Source organism: Protopterus annectens, chromosome 6.part0 (genome assembly GCF_019279795.1).
Source record: "Protopterus annectens isolate FY-2018-M chromosome 6.part0, PAN1.0, whole genome shotgun sequence".
NCBI classification, from domain to species: domain Eukaryota; kingdom Metazoa; phylum Chordata; order Ceratodontiformes; family Protopteridae; genus Protopterus; species Protopterus annectens.
In genome coordinates, this window is record NC_056737.1 from 441,405,619 (window position 1) to 441,432,790 (window position 27,172).

The following is a 27,172-nucleotide window of genomic DNA, read 5'->3' on the forward strand; positions in this document are numbered from 1 at the left end:
TGTAGTTTCTTGGGGTAGACGACTTCCCAAAAAATGCAACAATGCATTTTTTGGCATTTAGTTTCAGACCATGATTTTGATGCCCGTTATTTGAGACCAGTTATTTATTTGAGACAAACCTTCCTGCAGGGTAGCTAAATCAGTTGGGGATTCAATGAGTGCTCCTAGCTTGCATCATTTGTAAACTTAGTCAAACAGAGCCCTTTGGTATTGGCTTTTACTTCAGAAAAGTAGATGCCAAACAGGAGAGGTCCCAGCACAGAACCCTGAGGGAATCCACTGGTGACTAGCCTCTTTGTGGAGGTGACTTCCCCTATTTTGATTACCTGTATCCTGTCTGTGAGCCATCTGGCAATCCATTGGGTAACATAGCAGTTTATTCCCAGTTTATTTAGTTTTTCTACTATGCCTGAGTGGAGAATTATGTCAAAAACTTTGGCCAAGTCAAGGTATGTGGTGTGTACTGCTTTGTCTTCATCCATTGCTTTGGTGATCTTTTCAAAAAAATCCACCAGGTTGAGTAACCATGACCTGTCCTTGATAAATCCAAACTGTGACAGGTCCAATGTTTGGAGGTTCCCTATGTCTTGATTGATTATTTCCATGATAAGTCTTTCCGTGGCTTTGCATATGAGGCTGATCAGACTTATGGTTCTGTGGAAGGTCTTCCCTTATGCAGGGGAATGACTGTAGCTGTTCTCCGTTCACTTAGTACAAAACCTGTATGTAGTCTGAGGTTGAAGTGTGTTGCTATGGGAGTGGCCAAATCATGCTTCATGCTATTTAAGATGCATCCAGGGATATTGTCAGGTCCCATAAAAGCAGTAGTTTTAGATTTTAATGCCTCTTTTAGCACTTGGTCTTGTGTGGTAGCTGAAGGCAAGACAGTCTCAGGTATATTTGAGGGACAGGGAGAGAGGGGTAAACTTAGAGCTAGATTTATCAGTCAGTAGGTTATCTACATCTTCAGCCTCAGTGTAGGAAACTTCATTCATAATCACCTCAGAGCATTGCTGCATTTTTCAGATTATGAACATAACTAAAAAAGCCTTATAATTGTCTTTGGCTTTGGTAGTTATTTTAGCCTCAAACTTTGCTTTGATGCATGTTATTAATCTCCTGATGAAAGGGCCCTAACATTCTGGGACTTGCTATTCTTAATTTTGGTCAAAATTATTTTCCTTTTATTATAAAGCTTGTCTGTATTATGGTTCCTCCACATGGGTAGTGTTTCTGGGGTTTGCCCTGCACTTGTCAATATTGGGTACAGCTGGTCTAGTATGATGGAGTACATTTCTGTGTAATCAGTGAGTATGGCTAAGTATGGCTGAAAATACAGGTGGCACTATGGAGTCAGGTTTGCATCGAGAGTATTGTAATGGATGATATGCATGATGATCAGACTTCTTTGGATTAAACCATGCAAAAGTAATGTGATTCATTAACATGGATTATTTATAAATCCTATTACCTGTATATGACATAGTGTGAGATATAAGGTGAAGTCATTCCAATGTAGCATTCAGAAGCTTTAAGGTGTAACCCCCCTCCCCCACTATGATGCCATATCTGGTGGCAGACCTGAAAAGTAGGTTTTACACAGCATTGCATGATGGTGGAGCCCCTCTATTGTGTTATCACATATCTTGCAGAATCCAGCCTCTATGGGGTAGTTAAGAAATTGATGTAAATTACTGAAACAGTGACAGATGAGCCATTGATATATGAAAATGATAACATGTCCGGCTAGACCTGCATAAATAGCATATGTATCTTTAAGTTCATGTGCTGCTTCCTGTGCTCCAAGTTCATAGGTAGGTACTAGACTATTGGCCCTAGGGCCTATACAAGCCTAGCCAAAAAGGTACCCTACGAACAAATAAAACCAACTAGGTACCCTGGCTTTCGCCACCCAAAAAAATTATTTTTCTGTGCCCCTGTCAAGCAGAACCACAGAAGTGATCCCCAGGGTGAATTTCCTATTACCCATCCAATCATCAAGATTTTTCTTGAGAGTGCTAATGAGGAGCTCTGTTTGACATAGATAGGTAGTCTGTTCCAGTGTATGGGAAGTCTCTGGGACAGGAATCTATCCCTCCAGCATGTTCTGTTTATTGTGGTGACAAGGTTTAGGTCCCTAAAGCGTGCGTCTCAGAGGGATTGGGATTTCTTTAAGTGGAGCATGTCCAACAGCTCTGGGTTTGACATAGCTTTGTATGTTAGGCAGAGATCACCTCTGAGTAGGCAATATGTGATGGAGTAAAGCTGGAGTTTTTTTAGTCGGTCTGCGTAAGGCATCTGTTTGAGGCCAGTAATCCTTGGTATTTTTGCAGCCTTTCCAGTTGTTGTAGATGTCTTGTGAGGTACATACCAAAAGGGGCGTTGTACTCTATAATGGGTCTAATGAGTGATGAGTAGAGGGAAACAATGACCTTTTTTTCTGGATGAGAAACCTTTTGTGATGAGGTGAGCCACGTAGAAAGATTTCCTGACTACTGTGGTGATGTGATTAGCAAAGGAGAGACTACTCTCCACCCGTGTCCCAAGGTTTCTTATCACACTTTTGGTGTTAAGTAGACTACCGCCTATGTGGTAGTTCATGGGTACAGAGTTTTTACTGAAGGGGATGACAATGCACTTTTTGGCATTGAGCTTGAGACCATGGCTTTGACACCAGGCATCTGTCTCAGTGAGGCCCTTTTATAAGATGTCCACATCATTAGGAGTTTTAATTGTGGCTGCTAGTTTGCAGTCATCTGTGAATTTAGTTACCAAAGACCTTCTGTGTTAGCCTGTACTTCAGAGAAGTAGATACCAAACAGGAAAGGATCCAGGACTGAACCCTGTGGTAGTCCACTTGTCACTGGTCTGAAGTCTGATTTGGAGTCTGATACTTTCACATTGTGGGTTCTGTCAGTAAGCCAGTTGGCAACCCATCTTGTGACATAGGGATTTATACCTAGTTTAGTGAGTTTATCTATAATTCCAGAGTGGGGAATGGTGTTGAACGCCTTGGCGAGATCTAGATAGGCTGTGTGAACCACCTTACCCTCATCTATGGCTTTGGTGACTACTTCAAAGAAGTCTATCAGGTTTAGGAGACATGATTTGCCTTTTACAAACCCGAACTGTGTGGGGGCCAGGGTTTGGAGATCTCCAATGTCTTTGTTTGAGTTCCATGATGATACGTTCCATGGCCTTGCAGACCAGGCTTGTCAGGCTAATGGGGCAATAGTTCTCAAGATCTGTTGTACCCCCCCTTTGTGGAGTGGAATACTGCCACGATGCGCCACTTTTAATGGGAACAAAGCCTGTGGGGAGGCTATGATTGAACATGGTACTTAGGTGGGGTACCAGTTCATTCTGTAGTTTGTGTAGAAGGCAGCCTGGGATGTTGTCAGGTCCCATGGATGCTGTGTTCTTGGCTTTGGGTAGTGAGGTTTTTACTTGTGCAGCCGTGATTACAGGAACTTTGCATTCTTCTGGTATAAAGATGGGCCCTTTAGGGGGTGAGAGGGGGGTAAAGTTAGCACTGAACCCATCTGCCAGGATGTTGGCAATATCAGTTGGTTCTGTATATTTAGTGTCATTGTGCTGTAACTCAAAGCAGATCTGAGTGTTGCCATTGAGATTCTTGACATAGCTATAGAATGCTTTGTGGTTGTCTTTAGAATCAGTGGTGATTCTGTTTCCATAACTAGCATTGGAGGATTTTATGAGGGATCTCAGCTTCTTACTTAGGCTGACCTGGAAGTTCCTCCAATCATGGGATTTTACTCTTTTTTGCAACAGTTTCTTTCTTCTGTTGATAGAGTTTGTTTATGGCAGAAGACCACCAGATTGGCTTCCTTTTTTTGGAGGATAGCATCTTGGTTCTGTTAGGGATAGCATGATCCATGCACTCATGTAAGTGCTTATAAAGTGCATTTGTGTAGGATTCAGCAGTTGTACCTCTATTGTCCATCTGCATGGGTGTTGTGAAGTTTGCCACTTCTGTCTTAAGAAGCGTAAAGTTGGCTTTGGAGAAATATTTTACTGTTGTTTTCTTAATGGAGGGTGGGAGAGGGATGTGGATATCTAGGGTGATTAGCTTGTGGTCATATCTGACCAATGAGGAGCTGACCTCTGGTGTGGAACACCGGTCGCCCATGTTGGTGATGACCAGGTCTAGGATATTGCTGCCCCTGGTGGGGGTGTGGATAGGTTGATCCAAGGCATTGGAAATGATGATTTCCAGAAAACGTTGAGCAAAAGAGTCGGTCCACGAGTAGTTTTCCCTATGAATGAGAAGTCATTCTTGAATTTCACTTTGTATATTTTAAGTCAATGCTTCGATTTTTCATTACAATGAACAAAGAACAGTAATGGATTTGTGCATTATTTGTTAGAATTCTGACATTTACATGTCTTTTAACCCATACTTAATTTAATCTTGCTGTTCTCTTATTGGAATCAGTACTCTATACATCTCTCTGTTTCATTTGTGCATATATCCAGCAGTGTGAAATAATAATCTGTAATTATGGAAGTAAACACTAACTTATAATGAATAACTCTTAGAATAAATACACTGTGCATAAACTGACTTTCAGTGCTTAGTTAAAACATCCAGTTTTCCTTTCTTAGGATATAATGTATGAATAACTAACACTGGTTTCTTGCTGTTTCATAAACTAAGCATATTCTCATAAAATATACTAGTTATTACTGTTAAACAAATAGCACTGTAGGGATCCCACTTGTATTGAAGTCAGAAAAAAAGCAATAGAATCTGTTCAAGCAAAGAAAGCAATTTCAGGCTATTTAACTTAACATGTCACAAATGTTGAAATTCATTCCCTCTGTACAGAAAAAAACCTAGTACCAGCAAGAACCATGCGATATACCCAATATTTCCAAATGCAGAATCTCAATGAATCATTTGATTGTTTAATACAGGTGACTAGAATTTAAAATATGCTAATGTGACACTTAAAATTTTGATTTAGTCTTAGCACAGTGAGGTTGGTCTCCACATATTTACATGCCCTCCCCCCAAAAAAAACATTAAGTCACTTGAGAGAATTGAGAAATCGATCTTTAAAAATCCTGCTCTAACAGCAACTGCCTGTAAATTGTAGGACAGCAGTGTGTAAACTAAAGGAGTACTGGAAGATATACTACACAATTTATTACAGAGTTTTAATTTTTCTTTACTCTGAAATCTACCACAGGTGTTATTATTTGGCATAACACCTAATCAAGCTGTGTTTTGAAAATGTATGAGAACAAAACATACTATTGCTTTTTTTTCAAACAGATAGGACAGTGCTGGAAACCTCTGAGTGGCAGTATATGAAGCTTGTAGTGCTTTTTTAATGACATTGGGCCAGATTCACAAAACCTCCGTGTAAGACTTAATATGTCTTACTCGGAGGCTGCAGTTGAACGGTATGACATTAGCGTGTCATGAATATTCATGAGGGCACGCTGACTCATCCGTAACTCTTACACGGACTGAGTAGGCAAGCAGGGGGTATGTCTGACTGCAGAGCAGTCTAAAAGTCCATGCCCCTGCAAGGTTTTAAAAAGCATAATGTCAACAGACAACAGCGAGTCCGCTCAAATGTACTTGCACCCAACACCACACTCTCTGACACTGTAAACCCCCATCAGAGTTATAGAACGTAAAATATTAAATGTTTTTTTAAATCCACGATTTAGCTGCCCATATTTGCTCTTGTTTGCACGGGTGTGCCCATTGCTTAACCACAGTTAGCAATTGTGACATCGAAGAGCATATAAGAACTACTTATGCAAATTAATCCAAATAGCAATAGCGTAATGGTAGAGCGTATGCAGAAAGAGAAGGCATTCACAGTTCGAGTCCCACCACTCCCCTTCTTATTTATGTTTTAAATCAGTATTTGAAATAATACCAGACAAATATGATTAAAAATTTTATTAAAAGCAGTGACATGGCCAATGTATCAGCGAACAAAATATATATTTTGAAAAGACCCAGATATATAATAGCCTGCCGTTAAGCAATGTTTTACACAGTTAAACACAGGTGCCCATAGTTTAATAGCACTTTACCCATCTAAACAGAGGTGCCCATAGTTCAACAGCACTTTATCCAGCTAAACAGAGTTGCCCATAGTTTAATAGCACTTCACCCAGCTAAACAGAGTTGCCCATAGTGTAATAGTGCTTTACACAGCGCAATAGAGTTGCCCAACATTTAAAAGCACTTTACCCAGCGCAATGTGTTTGCGTGGACGTGCGTGCTGCGCCAACCAGGGCACCATAGGGCACATGGGAGCAACGTAGAGCTAAGTTGCTTAAATGCAGCCACACCCCCTAGCCTGTCTAGACAGTATTAAAATAAAAGAATGACAAGGTTTGAACCCAGGACCCCTTCTTGCATCACAATCAAAGTACAGAACCACTAAGCCATGACAACATAGGGGAAACAGCCACTATTAACATTCATAAACTTAGGAATGGTAGTTTAACCATTACTAAGCAGGTCTGCAGTCAGCCTAGAATTTTACAAAATGGCCAATTACAAAAAGTGCTGGAAATGCAGCATATTTAAGCCCCACAGGCAGAAATACATGCCATAACTGATTGTAGCTCACATCTGCGGTCAGAATGTCTGGTGTTGGAGAGGGAGCGTGCTTCCAAGTGCAGAGATGGGGCATCGAGGAGTCCAAATACATGGTTTGGCTCCTAGTCCACCGTCACAAGGCAAGACTCCTGCAGGGCCAGTTCCAAGGGATGGAGTACAAGGCAGAGGCTTGGAACTGGTTAGCTCGTGACCTCACCAGTGCCACAGGCGTTCCTCGGACTGATGAGCAGGTCTGTCACCACCATGCAGACCTGAAGAGACGAAAGGAGGACCACCTGAATCAGTGGATACAGGAGGCCTGTGGGATGTGGGATGCCCCAGTACTGAGTATGTAGCCATGGAATGCAGTATGTAAGAATTTAAAATGGAGTATGTATAATGGATAGGAATGTCTCAATATCCCTTCATTTACTTTACAGGTGCAGGTGACCATGTTACGAATCAGCAAGCCTATGCTGATAGGCTGCTAAGGCTGCGCTGCCAGGCAGGTTAATGATTATTCTGCATGTATTGTTATATAAAATATGGGAGAGAGCATGAACGAAAGTGTTGTAGTCCAATAATACAGCCATAAAATGGACTGAATAAGTCCTCTGCATGTACTGTCAGATAAAAACATTAGAGAGATGGAAAAAGAGTGTAGTAACCCATTAAGAAAGGTAACAAGGAGGGCGTGGCTAGGATGTAGACTGGTTGGCAGCATCTTTTCTCAGCTCTGCACTCAAAAGATATTTCTGACAGGAATTTTTAAAAACTAGATATTGTAGACAAACCTATTTTGTTGAATTACTTCTACTAATATCACTAGAAGTCTACAGTGCAAACAATTTGGCTTTAAACATTATTTTTCCTGTCAAAAACAAGAAGGAAGGTATCTGAATCTACTGAAAATGAGCTTTTCTAAGCATACCACACAGGACCAGATGATGAAAAAGGAGATACAGTCTTTATTAAATGCTATACAAGACTTGTCAGTGGAATTTGACAAAATGAATACCAAACTGGACGCTTTTGAGGAGAGATCTACAAAACAAATACAGCAACTACAAGAAATAATGATGCAACAAGTCTCAAATAGCTGACATAGAGAGATCCTTAAATGATACTGAGGGTAGACTCTCAGAACAAGATCTTCAGCTACATTTTTTATCACAACAAAATGCTTCATTACAAAATAAAATAGAGGATCTAGAGAACAGGTCCAGATGAAATAACCTTCGCATCTATGGGCTACCAGAGAAAACAGAGGGAGATAACATGGTGACTTTCCTTACTACCTGGTTACCAGAAGTTTTAAAATTGCCTGAAGCTCTTTCTTATGGAATTGCAAGAGCCCACAGATCCTTACGAGCTGCTTCATCAATCAAAAAATCACCCAAGATCAATAATAGTAAAGTTTTTTTCATCACAGGACAAGGAACTTATTTTAAAAACAGCATGGTCAACTTCTCCAGTTAAATACAAAGACAACATAATCAGATTTGATCATGATTATTCTGCTGGAGTTATAACTGCAAGAAAAGAATGTCTCCCTCTGATAAAGGAATTGAAAAAAAGACAACTTAAAGTCCACTTGCTGTTCCCTGCAAGAATAAAAATATTTTTTACTGAAGGTCCTAAAACTTTTGACACTCTGCAAGCAACAGTTTCTTATCTTTCAGCTAATAAAACCTTGGATAATGTGGAAGAAATGGATTTCTCTCAATTTGGGGTTAAGCGTCACTTAGAAAAAATGAATGGAGAAGAAACGATAAAAGACATATGAAAAACACAAATATTATTGTCTTCTATTTGCTCTGTAAGGCAAAAAAGTTATTTGAAAGCATTCATGCTTTACACGTGTCAGTCTTTGAAACAATATAAATACAAGATAAGCAGGACATTTTATAACTAAAGGAAACAACCCTAAAAGAAAGCAAGGTAACATATCTTTCTCTATTACAGTGTAAATACTCACAGTCATGATTTTTCTAACTCTAAATGATGTTTAGATAGTTCATTTATAAATTACCTGCCTTTTACTGCTTGTATAGAATATGATGTATTTACACTGACATATTAATGTTGTGTGTTTAAATGAGCATGATTCCTTTTTATATTATTTACACTAAGCTGCATGAAATATCTAAACTGATGTATTTAATACACATAATAATATATAAAAACTGATAGTAATAACTGTCAAAAAGTGCCTTGAAAAGTAATGATCTATTCTTTGATGCTAAAAGTGCCTTTTTGACTAACAAACAACTGTTTGGCTTATATATCTGCCCTTAATGTTAAGAAAACTAATAGAAGTTTAATGAGCTGGTGTTCAGTTTAAAAAAAGCCCTAAAAACTTCACTTACTTTGTTTTTGTCTTCCCACCATGGTCACGAACTGGGAACTCTTATTTTACCACCCCCGAATGAAGGTTCTTAAGTTAGAATCCATTACAGTGTGTTAAACCTTCTAACAGCACAAAATGAAAGTAAACAGTCATGAGTGACGTCAGCACTAAACCAAGACAGTATGGGTGTGGTGTCAGCTCCTAAGCTACTTAAAGTAACCAGCACACTATTTGCGAGATGGCAAAGTGCTTTTACAGTTTTAAAAAATATTAAAAGTACACTGAAGTACCTATTGAATTTAGAAGGTATCAACACATACATGACGTTTTATTATATTGTAATTTTTGTTATTCATTTTGAATTGTACACATAAACAGCACACAAAGCTTAAAAAGAAGTATATCACTTGGAAGAAACTGTATGAATAGTTAACACATACAGACTTTACTATAATCTTTTCTGATAAGATCACCCACGTAAATTACTATAATTTAACTTAATTTTATAAAAATGTAATATATTTAAGTCCTTGACTGGAACTATATAACATATTTGTAAACACACTGCAGCTAGTGTACTCAACCTTAAGGATAGTAAGTCAATTAAGGTTCATGAATGTAGCTATGTGTTATTAGGCATTTTAAGGGTAAAAAGGAGTTGCTGTTTAATTATCAAGATACTCTGTAAATATTAAATTATATATATATATATATATATATATATATATATATATATATATATATATATATATATGACCATTACAATAAATTTGATACCTATGAATGCCACTCACACTATAACGAAGATATAAGGGAGATAGACAGCAAGCATATTAATTTTAAGATGCATAACCATTATTGCTACACAAAAGATATATTAAAATAAAAGATTTTCCTTTACAATTTAAACAAAACCAAATAGTTAAGTATTAAATCTATGTATAGTTGTGTTGCCTTAGTGTTTTATAAAATATTAAAAATAGATAAAGACTGTATTTAAGTAATCTGTAAAGACAGATGCATGTATACTTAAAAGATATATAAGATACTTTTCATTATAAAACTACCATATGGCGGGGCCGGGGGAGGATGCTGAAATGCAGACTTAGAGAGATTGCTTGAATGATTAGATCATTCAAGGATGAGATGTTTTTTCTCATGGAGGGGTATGGTGGTTTATCTTATATTGTTCTCAGTTATGATCTTGCAATTTACTTTTATTGGGTGTCTATAATCTATTGTAATACTGTTGGAAGAAGAAAGAACAAGTCATTCTCTTCATGTACACACATCTACACATTGTTACGAGTATATGAATATGGATAAAAGCAAAGCTAATATAAATCCAATTGCAAAATGTATATCTCTTAATGTAAATGGTTTAAATAATAGCTGCAAAAGGGGAAGTCTTTATAGATATTTAAAGCTATGTGAAGTGCAACTAGTATTTTTACAGGAAACACACCTTACACAGGAAGACATAAATAAAATAAACAATAAAAATTATACAATACTAGTAAGTTCCACCTATAATCAGAAGCAAAGGGGAGTAGCAATTTTGTGGAAAAACACTACTTTAATGCCTAAAATCATAAACACGTTCCATGACAACTCAGGAATGTTTTGTCTAGTGACAATATCTATCAATGAAATGATATATACATTAGTGAATATTTATTGGATACCAGGACTAGGTGTTAGAGTGGCCAAACAACACTTAGAAGACATTGTACAATATACCAAAGGCAATTTAATCATAGCTGGAGATTTCAATTGCATTATAAAAGAAACTGACACAAATACTAAAACTACACGTAAGAGATCACCTTTAACAAAGTTGTTATCTGAGTTTGTTGAAACTTTTAATATAGTTGACATAAATGAGTATGCTATCCCAGATTCACTATTCTTTACACATTTTTCCCATAGACATAATACATACTCTAGAATAGCTAGAGTGTACATAACAAAGGATTTAACCTCTAAATTAAATAAAGTCAAGACAATTTCATGTCCATTTTCGGACCATAACGTTTGAGATAGACTTATGTTTCAAGAGAAGGATATCAGTAACAAGAATACCATCTTACATAACAAATCTCAAAGATTTTAAGGAATTTTATATTAAAGAGACACAAACATTCCTAGATATCAATCTTACAAAAGATGTATCTGAAATATATATATGGGATGCATTGAAAGCATACCTATATGGAAGAGCGGTGGGATGGTATAAAAATAAACAAAAACAGTGGAATAAGGAATTAATGGAATTACAGTCAAAAGTAGATCATTTAAAGCTTGATATTCAAAATGGAAACACCAACTTAATAAAAGAACTAGAAGATACTACACCACAAAACAATGATCAACTTAGAAAAAAATAAACTATGTTACGATTCAATGAACCCTAAAAACCAACGAAGAATAGCAAATAGGACTAAAAAGATTATTAAAACAAATCAAATCAAGGAAATACATAATATAGAAACCAAAAAGAAAGTATCTGATTTAGAAGGAATACTAGAAGCTTTTAGGCTATTTTTTCATAAACAATAATCAAAATGAGAAAACAGAAACACATTCAACATTGAAAGCTTTTCTCAAAAACAATGTTAAAGTTAGGTTATTAGAGGAGCAGGTACAACTAATAGATAAACAAATAACAATGACAGAACTTAAAGCTGAAGTAAATAAGCTAAAATTAAACAAAGCTCCAGGTATAGATAATATCACCCCAGAAATGTTTAAATTACTATCAAATGAGGCTTTGCTGTTGTTATTGAATGTCTTTACATCAGTTAAAAATGGTAAAGACATTCCTCCTTTTTGGAAGTACACATTAATATCACCAATTCTGAAACAAAATAAAGATCCCAGTGAATGTTCATCATACAGACCCATTTCACTTCTTAATATAGATTATAAAATGTTTATGTCAATACATGCTGCTTGAATAAAACAATTACTACCACTTTTGATAGAGGAGGATCAAACAGGTTTAATAAAAGATAGGAATACTTATGACAACATTAAAAGAATGCTTTCCTTAATTGATTATATAAATGTCACAAAAAACAAAATGAATGTTATTAGCTTAGACATAAATAGCACATTTGATTCAGTGAACTGGGATTATCTGTGGTTAGTTTTAGAAGAATATGGCTTCTCAAACAACTTCACTTTGTTAATAAAATCATTATATGAAAAATCATTGGCTTATATAAAACTGGGATCTCGTCTGTCTAAATCTATTAAAATAACTAAGGGCACAAAACAAGGCTGCCCTCTTTCTCCATTATTGTTTGCACTAGTCATTGAACCCTTAGCAAATAATATACGTATGGATAAAAATATTGAAGGAATACAACTAGACAACAGCCTAGAGCTTAAAATTCAACTTTTTGCTGATGATATTTTTAATTACCTTAAAAAATAATAATAGCAGTTTAAAAGCATTATGGGACTCAATTCAAAACTTTCAAAACTTTTCAAGTCTTAAATTTAATGAAAACAAAACAAATGTATTGCTTATAAATACTAATAAAAAAGATCTAAATAAAAAATACCATAAATATATCTCTACCGATAATATAATTAAATACTTGGGAATTATAATAACTAACAACCTAGATACTACAATTGAAACAAATTATAAAGAGACCTTAAATAATATTAAAAATCTAATACAAAGATGGAATAAATTCTTCTTTTCAATGGAAGAAAGGCTTTATATAATTAAATTATCATATTTCCAAAAATTCTTTATGTCATACAAGCTTGTTCTTTGCCACCAGCTAAATCGCACCTAAAACAATTAAATGATTTAATGGTAAGATTCCTATGGTATCCAAAAAAACAAGGATAGCTATGAAGTATCATCTAGATGATTGGGATATAGGTGGCATAGGTTTGCCAGACATAGAAATATATTTGCATTCATCCATTATTAAAACAATATCATTATGGCTAAATACAAAATATACATCAAAATGGAAGCTAGTTCATGAGAGAATCTGGTTAAAATCAGGATTTGTAGTAGCAAATAAGTATACAGATTTCATACCAAACAATTTTCTATGGCTGATGAAGGAATATATGATGATACATAAGAATAAAAATATAAGTTCCAAATACATTACTTATACATTAAAAATTTTCCAAAATCTTATTAATAGCAATCCTGATATTAAAGCATGGTCATTTCTTTTATATCCAGTAGCGTACACACACAAGGTAATATAATAACATTTAATATGGAAGTAGTCAACATGCTTAAAGAAAAGGGATTAATATATTGGCATCAATTTCTAAACTCTGGAAAACCTCTGACAATAGACCAGATTAAACAGAAATTAAATATGGAAGATAGTTCGTGGTTACATGTACAAGAATTAAGACAGTATATATTAAGCAAACAAGAAACAATGCAACCATCAATAAGACAAAATGTTCCTAACCTTATAGAACATATAATATTACTAACGAATCAACCCATTACTGGAAAGGGATACGTATCATCTATTTATAAAACAAACAAAAAAATAAAAATGCATAATAATGACAAAATATGGAATTATTATAGATCAGTTAATGGACATGTGCCAAATGACAGAGATAAAAAACGAATTCTTCTCTCTCCAAAGCAACATTACATTGGAGACTTTTTACATGGTAATTCATACACAGATCTTATGTAACCCCTCATAAAATGGAACTTATGTTTAAGAAAATTATTGGCTGCTGGAGATGTGATTCATCAATAAAAGCAGACTGACAACATATGTTCTATGAATGCCATTTGATTAAACCATATTGGGATAAAATAAATTATTTTCTGCAAATGGTATTCAATGATAAATTCCAGATTTCCAAATCTATTATTTTGTTTAAAGCACCTGTACCCAACTGTGTGCCAAGAACAAAATATGTAATCTTATGGACTCTCCTAGCTATTGCAAGGAAGAACATTACATCAAACTGGAAATTCAAAGCTTCTCCAACTTTTAAGCAATTCATGAATATGGTGTCAGCAATATCGCAATTGGAAATGAACACTATTAAAGGAAGAACTGAAAGAACTACATCATTATACGTAGCATGGCAAAAAGTAACTGAAATACTGGAGAATAATGACTGCAGCAGATTATAATCAGGAAACAATTGTATAGAAAGTCAATTATATGTCAACAATAGACACCCTTGTAAATACTTTATTTTGGTTTTAATGTTTGATATCTGTTTAGAGGTTTTAGCCTACCTTTTTAAATAATTTGTAAATACTTCATTGTCATAAATAACCTGCATTCATGTTTTCTTGTTTTTGGAAATGAATAAAAATATTTAAAAAAAAAAAAAAAAAAAGAAAGGTAACAAATGTCTGGAACAATATCTCTGCAGGCACTGTCATATAAAAGAATATGTGAGTGAGCCTGAAAAAAGAGTGTGCTAACCTATTAATAAAGGTATGATATGTCATGAACATGTCTGCCATATATACCGTTAAAACAAATAAAGGAGTGAGCCTGTGGAAAAGTGTGTAATGTCATTAATAAAGGTCTAAAACCCAGAGTGTGTCTGTTTCACTTAGTATGAAATGTTGTTGTACCCTTGCATTATACAAATAGTAATGTGTTAGAAAGTGCTGGCAACCCAGAGTTCTGCAGTCCCATCTAAAGTGGGTGATGGAAGTGCTAGTAGCTGTGAAGTAAATATACAGTCCTCAACAGTCAGTTACTGGCTGGCATGCATAAGTAAATCTGGCACACGAGTAGAATGCTAATATGTTCCCCAGAAATGTAAGTGTGCTTCAATAAATGCAGGGTTCTGTACAATTTGAAGTGAAAATGTCATGTGAAAACATCCAGATATGTAGATAAAGAAATATAAGTGCAACCATGAAATATGTAGCAGTAACATCTGCATCCTGGACAGTTAGTATGTGAAATATAGGTCAAGTATAGATTGAACTAGCCAAACCTACTACACAACCTAATGCATGGTGGCAAGTGTAATAATACATGTAGGGAATATACACCTGCAGTCACTGGGAATGTAGTGTAGAGTAAAAGTATTTATAAGATGTTAACGGAGGTTTTTTCTACACCCTACTGTTTGTGCATAAACCATGCAATTCCACACCTCAATGGGTGTGTGTAATCTTAAATATTTGTCGGGATATATGTCCTATTGTTCTATAAATATTTGCACTCATGTTGATGCATGTGCCCTGTTCAAACACCACGTTTATGGTGACCTTTTGCTACCAATCATCCCTGCATGTGGTTGGAATAACCACTGTTGTTCAATATATGCATGTGTTATGTTTGCTGTTCAACTGTTGGAACTGTGGTGTGTTGGGTTAATGGGAATATTACTGCATGCTGTTACAACTAATCTGGAATGCTGCTGTTTATGTTGTAATGAAACACACCTAATCACAGAACGTATGGGAAGGCCCGTCCCAGCGGACCCACCTGTCCCACCTCAGTTTGCGAGTGCACCTGGCACCAGTGGTCCTGTGCCACCTTCGGGTGGAAGCACTGCAGGGGATGTGGCTTTTCCCCCCCTTTCCCCCCATGCAAGCATGGGCAGAGAAGGGCCACCTGTCACCCTTAGAAGGGTCCGGGTTGTGGTGCATAGGGAGATCCAGCGTTCAGTCGCTGATCCCCTATGCCAGCTTGAGGCGAGAGTGGCGTGTCTCATGGATGAACCTGCCAGTCCTACTCAGCCCCCAGCACAGCCACCCCCGGGGCTGTGAAGGTGCAGTGGTGACTGCCCATGGGTGGGGATCTCAGTTCCACTGTTACCATCTGTGGGCTCATGGGCTTGCGATTTCCAAACAACCTTCCCCGTCAATTGTGTTCACCCACCCCATGTGTCAAATTCCGCCCCTGTATGCATCTTGTTTGTCTTGTCTGTTTACCTCCCCAACCTACCTCCCGAAATATACCTACTTCCCCTACCTCATTTACCACTCTCACCTGAAAAAAAAAAAAAAAAAAAAAGGGGCAATCTGTACTCGAAAAAAAATTACACCCCATACATAGCTTCCCATTTTGCACACATGTCCATAGGACATATACACCGATAATTCTAATTCGCAGTGCAACAAACTATGTTGTCCTCACCCCTCTCTCAGGGGTGGAAGGTCTCAAAACTCACTCCAAATTTTCAACATATGCAAAGCTGTTGCTGTTAAAGAAATGGGCAGCTATGGGCCTTCCCTACACCCTTCCTGCACATCCTGAGCTTGTTTTCCTACTGTCTTTCCCTCTCTGTGCCCCCTTTTTCACCACTTTCCTATCTCCCCATTTTCTTTTCTTTAAAGAATTTAGCACGGGAGTTAGCGAGAGCAAGCACTTTTAAGCAGTAGTTAGCGGGGGTGCACAAGTGTGAGCTTGTGTGCGCTTAGCTAAGCATCGCTAAGTGTCATGCAAACCCGCGCAAACCCGCTTACAACTGCTTAAAAGTGCCTTAGTCACTCTGTATGACAAGGCCCTTGTACTGCTCAGCAGCAAAATTAAAAACCTTGTCAATCTTGAACCCGGGACCTTGGACTCACCAGTCTGCATGATGTACCACTAAGCCACAGCAGATATACAATAACTTGGTGCTGAAAGAAATATAACATGCATTACAAGGAGTGCATGTAAAGGGAAAATAGGAAAGCCATAGGAATACATTGCAATAAAGAAATATAACATGCATTACAAGGAGTGAATGTAAAGGGAAAATAGGAAAGCCACAGGAATACATTGCAATAACTACTGTTCTATGCCAGTTAATTCCCTAATTCCAAAAGAAAGTACATACTCCCATGTATCCAGTGTTAGCATTAGGAGGTGTGAGTAAACTTACACACTGAGATGAGTGTACTGGAAGAAACAACAGTCAGGTTTCAGTACAACATGCATTTCACTGGCTACAACCCAGCTTCAGATATGAGACATATACCAACCTTCTGACTGACACAACAGTGTCCACAGCAAACAAGCATGGTCCCCACCTTGCAAAACTGAAAGGCCTATGCCTACCTAACCTATCATTTTATAGCAGTGTCCTGAAATCACAGTGAGAACTGCAATTACCACACAGCAGGCTGCATGCAATTACTAAATGGTGGGCACCAATTGGTGCAGAGGCCATCATGTGCAGATACCTACAAAAGCAGCCTGTACTTGCTGTCCACACATGCAATAATATCATTGCAGCAACTGGAGAGAGAGTGAGCGAGAGAGACAGACACACAGACAAACAAACAAACAAACAGAGGCAGTTGGAGACCAACCCAATAAATAACAACAAACAGAGGCAGTTGGAGACACCAACCCAAAAAAAAAAACAGAGGCGGTTGGAGACACCAACCAAAACAAAAGAAAAACAACAAACAGAGGCAGTTGGGGACACCAACCAACCAAAAAAAAAAAAAAAAAAAACAAAAAACAAACAGAGGTAGTGGAAGACACCAACCTAAACAAATAAAAAAAAAAAAAAAAAACATCAACAGGTACAACAGACTGAGGTGAGAAATACAAAGGTAAGGTATGTAACACAGATGTATTTGCTGGCATCCGAATGATGTGTCTGAAGGGTACTCTACATTCTGTGAACACTCCTTATGTGGTAGAAGTCCGTATCTATATGTATATATAGATGTGCATAGGGCAAGGGACATACTGCAACTGTTAGTGAAGGCTGGACATATATATGTATTTGAAGGATGCTATGTGCACATATCTATGCAGGTTGTAGTATGTGGCATTGAAAACAGCAAGCAGTGCAGGTATATGTCATGTGGTGGTTAAATGCTGTGTGACTGAGTTACAGCCAGTGAGGTCTGCTATGGCTATACGGCCTGAGGACAGCAAAATGCATTCTGCACAACTCTGTGCAATATTATTACATAATTGTATGTCTCACAACTGTTCCATAATTGATATTCCCACCATGAAAGGTGGGCAGTATATGTGCATATATGTGCATGTATATGTACAGCAGTGGCTGTTTACAAGTATGTGTGTATATATATATATATATATATATATATATATATATATATATATATATATATATATATATATATGTGTATATATATATATATATATATATATATATATATATATATATATATATATATATATATATATATATATATATATATATATATATATATATATATATATATATATATATATATATATATATATATATATATATATATATATATATATATATATATATATATATATATATATATATATATATATATATATATATATATATATATATATATATATATATATATATATATATATATATATATATATATATATATATATATATATATATATATATAGATATATACATATATAGATATATGTATATAGATATATAGATATGTAAATATGTATATATATATATATATATATATATATATATATATATATATATATATATATATAGAGAGAGAGAGATAGATACAGATATATATGGATATCTATGGATATATATATATATATATATATATATATATATATATATATATATATATATAGATATGTATATATAGAGTGATATATAAATATATATGTATATAAATATTCATATATATATATATATATATATATATATATATATATATATATATATGTAGTGAGAGAGGGAGACACAGGGTCAGACGTATTGCCTGGTGACCAAGACATGGACTGAACACCAGTGTTGATACTGCAGTGCCATACTCCATTTCAAAACACTTTACCCACTAACAACCAGATAGGTGGTTGCCTGACTAACACTGAAGGTGTCAGAAGGGAACATGGGACACAGGTGGACAGTAGCCTCCCCTTTGATATTCACAGTGCCACACTATTCTTGTAATCTGTCTACGTGGTGCGTGTCATCACAAACGATGTGTCATGTACGGAAATATAGGTCAGTGTTCCCCTGTACTCATCACAATGCCCCATGTGGTATGTACCTCACATGACAACTACAGCAAGTGGAAAGGCCATAGACATACCTCACAAAGGGTAATACTGCCCTGAAACACATACCCTATGCAGACTGACTCACATAACCACAGCTACAGTGCATTGAATACCGGCCACCCAGAGGTTACCTCTGCCGAACATACAGAGGTATGCCACACCCATAGCAGTCAGACAACCACCATGTCAACACCTCACATTCCCACCAGGCTACATGGCCTAGGTCCCTAATACCCGCAATCTCACTAAACAGCACATGCTGGAGGGATAGGCTCCTATTGGCAAATATGACATATTCTGGAGTAAACCACCCAGCATGAACAAACAAGGCTCCTCAGTAGCAGATGTCAGACATACCCCTTATGATTGTCTGGGGGATAGGTAACACGCCCTGGGAATCACCTCTGTGTATCCGGTTGACAGGAGGAAGTGAAATCTAATTATATGTATGTCAAAGGCCAGGGTAGCATATGGCTAGGCTGCTGTAGGCCCCAGGGACAATAGCGTATTACTTACTTAAGACACAATGCACACAGACATGTACATAGTGCAATACCTGCTATGTGAGGTGAAATGAGTGTGACAGTGAATGTGTGCAAGGTCTGTAATGGTGTGATAGCTAAGTGTGAGGTTGTTTCTGTCATGGTCGTTTGTGTCCTAAGTGTGAGGCCAGAGAAAGATGTGTCAGTTATTGGGATGCAGACAAAGTAGGATGGTATATGTTGTGACATAGTTCCTTGTGTACGACTGTGGTGTCCCATCATAGGCTGAAGCAATACATGTATGCTCAGTAAGTGGTACTGCTGGTGAATCCAGCTGACATTTGAACTGTTGTACCACCTGAAGCTGTAGGCCTAAACAGCACAGTATGGTGCATGTTCACATTCCCTGGTAACACTGTCTTGTGTGTTTCCTGTAGTCTGCACAGATTACATTCCTCAGGCATAGGTATCTGTAAGTAGGGGCACACAGTACTGTAAGGTACACAGGAAATGCTCATCTGTGTCAGCATACATTTGTGTGTTGTATGAATGTCTGATGTGTGTGTAATAATGCCTGTACCATGTCCGCAATCACATGTGTGATGCAGGGTTTGCATGTGTACCTAGTAACATGTATACTCTGTTACAGCAGTATGCCAGCTATATTAACAACTGTGCACATATGTTAGGTAGGGGTATGGCATCAATGACTAGGGTGGGTTACTGGTTATACTGTAACTGTACTTCACATTCATTACAATGGATGACATATCTCTGCATGCATTAGCTTGATATATACCCCTCGGCTAGGCTGTGCATTGGATCCCAAACAGTGAGCAGAGTACTGGTGTATCATATGGAGTGTGGCAAGCACTGTCAGCCAGTTGTGGGCTGAGCACTGATATGTGGTATTGAATGTGTGTATCCTCTGACAGATGAACAGATGCAATATGGGAGTTAACTGATATCTGTACTGTACAATGTTAAGTGTGCCACATGACTTGCTCACACATATTGTTTACTTGTCTTCCAGGCTTATGGCTCATCACGGGAATCCCTGCTACACAGCCGCAGAGGAACAGGAAATCCACCACAGCCTGGTTCAGTACTATACCCTGCTGTTTTCCAGGGCTAGCCGGCACCAGCAGGAGCGTACTGCACTGTGGCAAGAACTTGTTCGTCGGGTAAATGACATAGGCATGCATAACCGGACATATGAGCAGGTACGGCATCACTGCAGTGATTTAATTAGACATGTCAGGCGGTGTGCATCTGATATCCACAGACAACAGCTTGCCACAGGTGGTGGGGTGGCCATACATCTCCCCCTCACCAGAGTGGAGGAACTGCTGCTAAGTGTGGTGGCCCCTGGCCTACAGCAGCAACAACATCACACGTGTGTCGTCATGGAAGCCGGAGCCACCCAGCATGGTGACATGGAGCATGCAGGTAACATGCCCTAGCTGTAGACTACTATTACCTGTATTGTTAGATTATGCATGTGTGAGATGTGCACTGTGTTTAGCAGTTGTGCTGCCTATTTTGTGCAATACTGATAATTTGAATAGTATCTGTACACCTATGCCTGTTGTTCTACTGTAGTTTAGCACACTCACAGTAGCAATGCCACAGTTGTGGCCACTGACAAACTGTGTTATATTCTTACAGGTCCCTCTGGTGTGACAGCACGGCAGACGTTACATGCTGGTGAGTGTGTTAACACTTTAAACTTGGTATTGAACTGTGCATGTCATAGGTGAGGGTGTAGGCCATGTACACATAACACACCTACGCATAATGCATGCTGTGCATGTTTGCTGTGAGACATGAAACATCTCAGTAATGTCAGTAGCTGCCTCACTCACATGCAATGCACAGAGTATCAGACACAAATGTGGCAACACTGTATTGCACATTGGATAGGCATAGTTGACACACATGTACACAACATAACACATTTGTCATACGCCGTACACCTCAACATGCTACACATAGTGTAACCGGACACCCACTGCCAGGTCACACTTCAGTATCCCACATGTCATCCGTACACCACACATAATATACCTGAGGGGTAGGGGCCTAGCATGGGGCTTTGCAACATTCCTCAACACATAACACAGTCATGTTAGGCAATGCTCCCTATTGGGCACCTCACACACCCTTGTGCAACATGGCTGTGTAATTGTGAACTTAGCCACAGCACTGCGGTTCAGGTACAGCATGCTAGGTGGTGGTCTAGCACACTTTAGTGGCCTTGAGTGACCACATAATGCATGATGATGATGGCTAATGGTACTACACCCCATACTGTTACAATGGCCATGTCCAGGATTGGTATCCCATCACGTATACATGCACCACTCATCCCGTGTGTGTACATAGCATGCATGTGCTACACCTGTGTCCACAATTATATGCTACAGACACAGACACTGCAATCAGACATGGAAATCCATTTGACACATAGATAACACATGCAGCCATGGTATGTATACCTGTGTGTGATGGTGCACAGGACATTGCAGAGCTTATAATACTTGCACAGAAATGTCGTGTCCTTGTACACATTGCATTCCAGGGTGTAGGCAATCACTGAACATGTACACACATGCACCACAGCCATGTACACTGTCATTAACTATGGCTATCTACACTCACATTGCATGGACTTGATCAGCACTTATTTTGCATGCTGACATGTGTGACGTGACTGTTTTCCTTGTGATACTGTCACCCACCTTCAACCAGTATTGAGTATGATTTGGATTTCTGTTGTGTGTGTGTGTGTGTGTGTGTGTGTGTATCTGCTGTAGTGAGGAGTGTGCATGTGTTTCTGTGTTTCTGTGTTCCTGTGTGCATGTGTTCCTGTGTTCCTGTGTTCCTGTGTGCATGTGTTCATGTGTGCATGTATGCATGTGTGCATGTGCTTCCTCTCACAGGTGCTGAGGTAGGGGTTGGCGAAAGCAGCAGGTGACCTGAAGCCAGTGCCATGGATAGTGGTGATGATGACACATGCATTTTGGCACAGGGAGATTTGACAGGGTCTGTCATTGGTCCGCCAATCGACAGTACACAGCATTCAACCCCATCTTTGCGCACACTCATACTGCCATTACATCCCTCACCACCAATGGCCATAGGGGAGGGACAGCATACAGTTGGCATTGACCAGGAGAGTGTGGTACCCATGGCACTTGCATCCCCTCACAGCAGCCATAGCCATAGACCCGGAATGGTACCACATAGGTGGAGGTCCAGGGGTTCTCGGGGGAGCACCACTGGATGTGTTGCCACTGGCAGGCGTGCCCTCACAGGTCTTTCGATGACCACTATGTTCCGGGCTGTAATGCAGGCTCAGGCAGGGACTTAGGGCGCAGGGGGCACATTATACCACTATCAATGACAGCATCCGTGACCTTGCCGGTGCCATCCAGACGTACACCGAGGTCATTGATAGAAGTTGGGGGGAGACAATAGATGCCCTCCACAACATGTCTTCCTTGAGCCAGGACCATGCGGGACGGTTGCAACGTCAACGCAGACGCATGCCAGCAACAGCAACAGCTGGCAGTGGTCACAGATGGCCCACAGTTCACAGCCGCTCCCATAGTGGCAGTACCAGCCCCAGCAATACTGGGGCTGGCCTGTCCATTGTCTGTCCCAGTAGACTACGTGCACGTGGCACTGGCCAGTCCCAGCAGGGACATGGGTCCAGACTTCATACCTCTGCCTCTGATGACAGTACCCAGTCAGGGTTGGTACCCGATACTGTCTGTAGCACCCCTGCCAGGCACAGGTACTGTGTCCGTGGCCGGAGACAGTGATCTGTACAGCCAAGCAGGTACTGTCTGTGGCTGTCCCACAAACCACCATATATGGCAGCCACATGGTGGAGCTGTGTGCATGCAGACACACGCACATTAACCAAACAACTAGGGCTCACACATACACACACACATTACATCAACATTGACCCATGCTGTACTGTTGTCCCTCACACACACACACACACACACACACACACACACACACACACACACACACACACAGACATGTCGATTGGATGGGTCAATGTCAGGCTCTGGCAAACAACAAAACACCCTGTGCATACCTGTACCGCCTCCTGTCATCTGCATTATCGACGGAGGGACAGGCTAACATGGTGCTGATGCACAGGGTGACACTATAGCAGTGTAGCAATAATAGCAAGTTGTCAACAAGGAAGTGTAACTACATCCCTGTAGGTATATCTGAGCAGACATTATGCATCAAAGCTCTGATTGTCAATGTAGCATTGTTTACACCACTGTTAGGTCTGAGTATGTATTATCCCCCCATGTGCCACTACGCTGATGTGTGATGTGTTGCCAGCATGCGTTAGTGAGTGAACAGTACGTGTGTGATGTGTGCAGTACAGATTAGCAAGTATACATCTGTGAACATGGTGGGTGCACACTGTCTGGATGTATGTGCAAAGTGGACACATGGGACGTGTGGCATACCCTGTCATACACATTGTTAACATCTCATTGCATCTTTCAATGGCCAGGATGCATTCTACTACAGTCATGTAATAACATGGGTAGACGTGTGTATGACATGGGTTGACACTATGCTGTGGGTGATACCGTTAATATCAGTCAATGATTTGCAGTCTGGTAGTATACACAACCTCAACAGCATGACTATAAGCAATCATTGAATGATTTCCTGACAAATGACACACAGTAGTAGGGAACCCAGTATCAATTGGATCCTTCTGGTGCTACACTATAAGAATAACCAGTGGTGATAACCATCACCCATTACTGTGACCACACCTGTGTCATATAGCCCCCTTAGGTACATGCAGACACACTAGGGATGTGTTCATCCAAATCTGAGAATGCATGGATTGGTCTACAATGCATTCCCTGGATGGGACGCATATCCTACACAAGGATATCATACAGACAGATACCTGTTGTGTGATACATGCTGTATAGCAGTATGCCGACTATGGCATAGTCATCCTCGTGTACTAAACATACTATCCCATCAGTACCACACAGGTGGTAGCCCTCAACATGTATGTCGGGTACCATTGTGTACATACAGACCCATGTTATGTCATGTGTCCCTTGGTATCCACATATCCATAGGTATTGTGGAGTCCCAAGGTGTATCACATAAGACATTAGAGGCCTGAATGCATATCCACAAGGCAGTCATACACCTATAAAGACTGTCCATTCTTGGCAGACTTTGTTGTGTATGACCATGTCTGACATATACCCCTGGCATATACCCTCACTCACACTACTCTTAAGTAACTGTCATGGGTGTGTGTGCCACAGATGACCTTGGCCACAGAACACGAAAGTGGACGGCCGTGTCACATACATACATATGTGACCTATGATCTGAGAAGCAGCAGCACAACCTGTCAATGGAAATAAATGTATTCATGTAGTATGCAGGCTTCACACCTATGTACTGATTGAGGGAACATGTACACATATATATTTGCCACGCAGATACCTGATGTCTGCAATGCACTTACTGTTGTCATCATACTATGTCATACCATAGTAAAAGCAAAACCCACACTGTGTTGACCAACAGTAACACACTCATAGTCAGCATTTGCAGGATTCAAACCCCTACCTACCTACCTATGTTATGATACTAGAGAAAGACACATTAACAAGGCGCGCTATTTGCTTTACTGGCTGGTTTCTTTTCTCCTGCAGTATTTGTAGGATGGTGACATCATCAGACTATCCAAAGAGGAATGTACCTCCTTTACTGTGTTTTCCCAGTCTCCAAAAAGGGAACACCTCTCAAAGGAAACTGTACACATCCACACACCCACACACACAGTTGGCAGGATTCAAACCTCTACTTAACTATGTTATGATATTGGAAAGAGACGCATTAATACAGCGAGCTATTTGCTTTATTGGCTGGTTTCCTTTTTCCTGCTGTATTTGTAGGATGGTGACATCATCAGACTTTCCAAAGAGTAATGTACTTCTTTTAGTGTGTTTTCACAGTCTCCAAAAAGGACACTCCTTTCAAAGAAAATTGCATACATACACACAACCCCCACACACACACATTCACTGTTTGCAGGATGCAAACCCCTACCAAACTATGTTATAATACTAGAAAGTGATGCATTAACACGGCACGCTATTTGCTTTATTGGCTGGTTCCCCTTCTCCTTCTGTATTTGTAGGATGGTGACATCATCAGACTTTCCAAAGAGGAATGTACCTCTTTTAGTGTGTTTTCACAGTCTCCAAAAAGGGCACTCCTTTCAAAGACAATTGCACACATGCACACTCACTGTTTGCAGGATGCAAACCCCTATCTAACTATGTTATGATACTAAAGAGAGATGCACTAATATGGCGCACTATTTGCTTTACTGGCTGGTTTTCCTTCTCCTGCAGTATTTGTAAGATTGTGACATCATCAGACTTTCCAAAGAGGAATGTACCTTTTTTAGTGTGTTTTCACAGTCTCCAAAATGGACACTCCTTTCAAAGACAATTACACACATATACTAACTGTTTGCAGGATTCAAACCCCTACCTAGCTATGTTATGATACTAGAGAGAGATGCACTAACACGGAGCGCTATTTGCTTTACTGGCTGGTTTCCCTTCTCCTGCAGTATTTGTAGGATGATGACATCATCAGACTTTCCAAAGGAATGTACCTCCTTTGCTGAGTTTTCCCAGTCTCCAAAAAGGGAACACCTCTCAACGGAAACTGCACACATACACACACACCCCCTATACCCACACACACAGTTTGCAGGATTCAAATCCCTACCTAACTATGCTATAATACTGGAAAGAGATGCATTAACACAGCACGCTATATGCTTTACTGGCTGGTTTCCCCTCTCCTGCTGTATTTATAGGATGGTGACATCATCAGACTGGACATGGTGATGTGTGTACACTTTGTTTTATGCCATTCCAGGAATGGTCCATGTGGGTCAGCAGGTGTCAACAGCTTGAACATGACCTCAGTATCCTTACCTTGTGTGATCTATCTGTGGACACATTGACATTCCGTCATATGTCAACACATATTTATGCACAGCTTCTTGGTTTTGTGGATGCTACATGTGTCTGGGATGTTGATAAAGGGCTATTCAAAGTCTATGTGACACATGTGTAGATGTGTTCATTGATGTATGTCCTGGGTGGCTGCCTTACAAACAGTCTAGCATGTTTGGGAACCATGATCCGCACATGAACATACCACAGTTGGTAGGGTTGTGTGTGTGTCAGCTTCCAATAGCTCTGTTTATGACTGCAACCATGATGGACTCGATGACCTTGCAGATCAAATCTCATAGGCATACTGGACTTGACTTCCCATGGTGTGTTGTGCACCAACACTTGTGGGGAGTGCCATATGTAGCTGTGACACATTCAACGGTTCCACATCCTGTGTAGGGGGTGCGGCTCAACTGACTGTTCAGGTGCATGATTTGTTTGTTCTATAGTTTGTGCATGACACATATTGGGAATCAATATATTCCACCTGCTGCCATGCTTTTGGCCGTGGGGGTAGCTGCTCATACATTCTACATGTGATATCTCCTGGTATGATGATGTGGACTATTGTCAGTGGGGGATGGGTATGTTCATATGGGCCTGTCTGTCATGATGTCGGCATTGACACTCAGGTACAGGTGGCCCTGACTCAGGACATATATGGGTGTACATTGCTATTTATGACATAGCTGAAGGAG